This window comes from Anabrus simplex, chromosome 7 (genome assembly GCF_040414725.1).
Source record: "Anabrus simplex isolate iqAnaSimp1 chromosome 7, ASM4041472v1, whole genome shotgun sequence".
Lineage (NCBI taxonomy): Eukaryota > Metazoa > Arthropoda > Insecta > Orthoptera > Tettigoniidae > Anabrus > Anabrus simplex.
In genome coordinates, this window is record NC_090271.1 from 226,508,651 (window position 1) to 226,515,045 (window position 6,395).

A 6,395-nucleotide genomic window follows, 5' to 3' on the forward strand; every position below is an offset into this window, starting at 1 on the left:
TTTCTATAATATGAACAAATATCTAGACACTCAAAAGTGTCAGTTTTGGGTTATTCTGGAATAATGGTTGTGAATTCTTTTATCATGTGATTCATATACCGTATTTACGCAAATAATTCCTGCCGCTGAATAATCCCCACACCTTAATTTTAGGAAGGCTCATTAAAAGAAAGAAAGAAATGAACTAAAATTCCTTCCAGCGAAAGAGTAACGTAGGCATTAAAAAAACAGGCGCAACCGCCCCGAAGGACTGTGGCCAACTGAGCGACCGCTGCTCAGCCTGAAGGCTTACAGATTATGAGGTGTTGTGTGGTCAGCACAACGGATCCTCTCGGCCGTTATTCTTGGCTTTCTAGACCGGGCGTAGGCGTAAACAAACATTTATTATCACTCCGCGAGGTCCACGCGGTCTTTACGCAAATATGAACATGGAAGTTTACAAATATAGCTCCTTTTTCCTGAGATGATAAAAATACATTATCACTGCTATGAAATATATTTGCCATGAAAATGAGCAAGTAGGTCTACTTACGTGACAGATATTTCATTAATCTGAAATTGCAATAGGCTCAATTCATTGTAGATCGGAAGATTCATTGTCTCTTGTATTACTCGAATCCTCTCCTAAATTACTTCCACATTCATCACACTCCACATCTAAAACGCTTCTCACACGCGGTCACTTTTTACTCGGATAGTAACACGACCGGTGGTGGATAATTCTTTTCGTGCAATGTAAACACTTGAAACTGACACACTGGCGCATTCAGATGTTAGTTTTGCAATACAGTAAAACCTTGTTTCTTCGAAGTCTTTGGAAAGCAGAAATCGGTCTTTGAATTACGTGATTTTGAATTAACCGCCAACTTGTAATTAAGAAATGCCAACCATCGCTGTGTCACAGAATATTCTAATAACCATTATTGCAAGAATTAACATTGATTCACAGTTTAAAACTTTCAAATGCCATGAAAAACTGTTTCCAAAATGTATCCAACAAGGTGCATTTACGGTATGATAGTCAAATAATGCACTTGGATAATTCACTGACAAACATAACCTCATGCAACGAAAGAAAAATAATTATTCAATGGCGAAGAGAAATCTATGCTGGCTCCCCTGTGCAAGTGCTTTATTCATTGGAATACTGTACTGTATGCAGTTTAGATATCTTATACTTGCACGGAAGGTATCCGATGCCCTTAAAACATCATGGTTTTTCAAACTTTCCTATAACGAGGGGAGGTAGTAGGAAGTCTCTCGCATATTCTTCTTCTTCTCCTTATTTGTATTTGATGGACTTTGCTCGCGTGTTACGTTCAGCCACCAGTCTTATATATAATAAAAGGGAAGTTTCATGAATAAATGAGATTGGGACAGGTTTATAAGTGGATTAAGCCCGTAGGATATCTCTCTCTCACTTCCATTTGCATTGCACTACAGTACAGTGACTCTCCTTGTACGATTTCCCGCCATGGCACGTCTCAAATTCTCGTAATGCCAACCCTTGCCACGTAACAAAGTATTCTATGAACCATTAATGCATGCAATCACCTTGATTCACAGTTTAAATCTTTCAAATGCCATGGAAAAAAATTTCCGAAATGTATCCAACAAGGTGCATTTATGTTATTCAAATAATGCACTTGGATAAATCAGTGGCAAACATGGCCTTACACAACAGGAGAAGAAACACGATTTAAGAATGAGGACAAATTATGCTGGCTCCCCTTCTCCTCGTAAGTGCTTTATTTTTATTTTATTTTTGGTTTACTATACTGTTTGCAGTTTTAGATGCCTTGTACTTGCACGGAAAGTGTCCGACGCCCTTAAAACATCATGGCTTATCGAACTTTCCTATGACGAGGGGAGGAAGTCTTTCACTTCCGTCTGCATTGCAACACAGTACAGTACCACAAGTTTGTTTGGTGGGCATTTAAAAAAATGCAGTTTCATCGGCATTGACAGTATTGTTCGGTGTGTACGAATTGTTTATAATTACGAGCCATGCTTTCTCGCCAACTGTCGACATCGCCAGTTTTCACAGATTCTGCTTCTCTGCACTCTGCGTGCTACGTGATATTGTGGCGTTCTTTAAAACGCTGAATACAAAAGAATTACGATTTCACTCAAACTTCAACTATGAAACACAGTATAGACAAGTGAGTGAAAGTGTGGAAAGCTAACGCTGCACATTCCGGAAGACGTGTTCTATCATGACAGGGAGAAATTTTGAATTTAAATTACTCTGTAAAATACTATTTTTTTAAATGTAAAGACAGTTTAGAATTAAAAGTATGAATTGTTTTCCATTTAAATATGACATACAGGGACAGTTTTCTTCCATCTGTGGTATAACTGTACACTTAACGTCGAAAACTAGGTGAGCCAGGAGTGTGTTGCCAACCTTGATGCAAATAAAACCCACACCCCAATTTTGTGCTCCAAATTTTTTTTAAAAATATGCAGGGATTATTCGCGTAAATATGGTACTACAAAAACTTCCTTCAGCTTATCCCAGGTATTTCTGGAGTTGCTGGAGCCACCCAGTCTCCTTTAGTTTTTGGCCAGATGCCCTTCCTATCAACACTTGATTTTTGAGATGAAAATCTCTACCCAGGATCGGCCGAGATTTGAATCTCAGCCTTCTGGATGGGAAGCCAACAGCTAAACCACTGAGCTAATCATGCTGCCCTGATTCCTATACTACTGTACTTCTCATAACTATAGTAAGTCTTTGCAAAACAATGGTGGAATTTCATTAGCCGTGCCTTACATGGGTACAGCTTGCATCATTACTAGGGGCGTATGTCCAAATTTGAGATGTATTATTTATAGTTCTTCAGTGTCTGAACCCTTGATCACACTATTCATATCAACATAATAATCACATTCCTTTGATACCTGACAAAGTATGTCCAGTTTTATGGCTTGTAGTATAATGCAAGTGTTATCCACCCATGAAGATCTTAGATGGATGTATGTAATGGTGGAACTTAAATGTCATCTTTAACAAATCCCCAAAGTAAAGGTTCACTTTGTGCGAGGTCTGACAAATGGGGTGGTCACAGGCGAAGATTTCTGTCGTCATTTGTAGCATGGCCAGTCCAGCACTGTGGATGGACACCATTGAGAAGCTCTCAGACATTCCTGTGAAAATGAAGAGGAACTCTGTCCATTTAGAAAATGTAGTTTTTGTAATCAGTATCCAGTTGGGGAACAACCACTTTAATGATGAATTATGTCATCTCATTGCACAAACAATGCCCTTTCTTGCATACTTGCTAGTTTGGAAACTGCAACCCCTTTAGCCCTATAATGATTATTAACAAACCTCCAACAATGCCTTGCAAACATAGCCAGCTGCTCTTCCTAATTATTCAAGCAGCGCCCATGTAGGGCAGGAAATGGCTATTATACTTGCTTATGAGACCCCAACCATTCTTTTGTAAAGACCCGGTATTATTTTAGCCAGTTAAAAAAAAACCAAATATGAGATGTTCACATCAAAATATTTCTCAGGGATTATTTTGCTTTGCCATTAAAAACTTGGCAAATGTCATTTCCAAGAACTTTCCCTGGAAAAGGTTGGAAGTTTCTTTTAAAGCTAACCACATGCTGGCCCCATTAATTGTGGTATGCAGATGATTTCTGTGATTTGTGGTACCTGCATTACAAATTAATGAACATACAGGTGGAGTACCTTTATATTCCAGGTATATTAATTTATTTATTTATATATTTAGATGAAAATAGAATTTATAGTTTCAGATTCCAGAATATTAATAGATAACTGAAATAAGCACATTATTTATACAGTGGCAGGTTTGTTTGAAGGATTCTGACTGGAGGAGAAAATATATGCAAAGTTAATAAGTAGTAAAACAGAAGTATATAGCCAAGAAGTTCCAGTTCCTAAGACATTATTATATGCAAAGTCACCTCCGTACAGGCCATGAAGGCCCTTGGAGGATTGGAAGGTAAAGGCTTCCACCATTGTTAACCTCGGCACGTGATGGGGTAGAGTGGTTAGTTCTACGCCCGGCCACCTTTGCCCCCAGGAATTAACCTGGTACTCATTTTTGGTGTAGGCTGAGTGAACCTCAGGGCCATATGCACCTCGGGAAGTGGAAATCTCGTTTCTTAAATTTTACGACTTCCTGGCGGGGATGTTAAAAATTAAATAACTGGAAAGGAGGTTCAACCTATTCAATACTCAAAAGAAAGAAACGTAGCAATCACATTTCTATTTAAATGGGACCGGTTTCAACCTTAGTCTAGGTCATCATCAGCCATAAAAAACATGTAAAATGTTTATGAATGTTGGAGGTCAGTTTTACACTATGTTAGGCACAAAGACACGACACCACATTCTGTCCTGCACAAAGTCACAACACTACCAATCAACATGCGAAGATCAAAAAGGCTTGAATTCGCAGACGAACAGATCTGTAGTAGAAAGCCGCCAGCTCCCGGTGACCAGCGCGGCACACTCAAGGTCACGCGCTGCGGCCAAACACCAAAGTAGAGTGGAGAACGTTTCGAAGGTCCAGAACCTGTCACAGCTGCGGGGAGCCAAGTACGTATATAAAAATATACGACGCCAATTAGTACAACCGAATGAGCACCCGTACTCCAGTTAAGTAAAACTGACCTCCAACATTCATAAACATTTTACATGTTTTTTATGGCTGATGATGACCTAGACTAAGGTTGAAACCGGTCCCATTTAAATAGAAATGTGATTGCTACGTTTCTTTTGAGTATTGAAAAGGTTGAACCTCCTTTCCAGTTATTTAATTTTTAACATCAATAATTTCAATACGGAACAATGAAATTTTTATCTTTTCCTGGCGGGGAGTCGAACCCACGTCCTTCTGGGCAAACGGAGCATGCCTTTACCGCCTCGGCCAGGCAGCCCCTAAGACATTATTATAGGAGTAAAAACTTATTAGAGATTGCAAGTAAAATGCCATTTTGTTCATGTATCACTCTCTAGAAAACAGAGAAACAACCAGAGATGTTTGTTTTGTTTGTCCAACCCCTTGTCCCGTTTCTCCATGGGGTTGGATATGAGGCGAGATGAATCTGTCATGGCAGTTTTTATGACCATATGCCCTTCTTGACATCAAAGGAGTTACTGTAATGAGATTAAATGAATGTTGTGATATGATAGTTGGAAGGGAAAGGGTGAAATCCAGTGCCGGCACATAGCCTACTCCTGTCAAACAATACCAAGGGTATGCTCAAGGCTTGACGTCCCCATCCGATGGACGAATCAGCATCAACGACGCCATATGCCCTCACTCCATATGAGCACTGCGGAGAGGTTTGGAATTTAATCCAGGCTTTTGGCACGCAATCTAGTGATTAGAAATTGTATACCACCACCTCCCCTACCCTGGCGGCCAACATTCTGATGGTGAAATTTTTCAACCAATGGAACTCGAACCGGCTAACCACGATGTCAGACCGTTTAGACTTCAATGCCTTTATGATCGTGGCCACCAGGTGGGCTGAGCAAAAACCAGATATCACGTAATAATTTTATACAGACTGATAGGAACATGAATAGGATCTATCATGACCTGTCATTGTGTCTCCTATCTTTCAAGATATGACTTGATTTGTCACTTGCTTGTTCCTTTCCATTACTTATATCTTCACTTTTGTCACCTGCCACAGCCCCAAAGTCAGTTATACCGTAACTTGTAAATGAAATGACAGTTGAGCTAGCTTATGTTCTCCTTCTGTATGCCATGTTTGAAGCAAGAGATACTTCTCTTAAATAGTCAGGTTTTCTAGAGATTCTTTTACAAACATTATGGAAGTTTGTGTAATGTAAGAAGCACCTACAGTGACTGAATGTGTGAATGAAGGATGTGTATGTATTAGGGTCCTTTTAGAAAGACTTCAATTATTTTACATAACAGTTATTGCTGGACCAACTAATTGATCTTAAGTAGTTTTGTAAAATTGTTAATACAGCAATGAAAGGACGACAAAGAGAGTGAGTGAGTGAGTGAGTGAGTGAGTGAGTGAGTGAGTGAGTGAGAGAGTGAGTGGGTGAGTTGTTAAAGGGACCTGGACATCAAAACAGCAGCATACAACTTGACTTATGAATTCTACATTTATTGTTGTTGATTCAAATTTGGTATTAAAAACATTCTTAGACACTATTCAGTTAGCATAAGCAAATTGCAGTTTACTGAGATACACATCCTGCGTACATATCCATGCTCTTTTTCCACTCTTCCCGTCATTTGACAAACTCCTGCATTCAAACAGGAAAAAAAAATGATATATATATATAAAGTCAATCTATTTCCTTCACCTTGTCATTGCCATGTGATCTTCGCACTTGTAATGCTTCCTTAAAGTTCCTAACTACATGA

The 6,395-nt window shown here is 39.2% G+C and overlaps 1 long non-coding RNA gene across 1 annotated transcript in view; it reads left to right on the plus strand.

Moving 5' to 3' along the window:
- The first annotated feature begins 21 nt into the window (after positions 1–21).
- The window catches only part of LOC137501530 (uncharacterized), an 8,466-nt gene continuing 2,092 nt past the window's right edge, over positions 22–6,395 (plus strand). The window contains exons 1-2 of the long non-coding RNA XR_011018597.1: positions 22–4,171; positions 4,862–6,395. The exon at positions 4,862–6,395 is cut by the window's right edge and continues 2,092 nt beyond it. This is a non-coding gene — a long non-coding RNA (uncharacterized lncRNA). The remainder of the gene's footprint in view (positions 4,172–4,861) is intronic.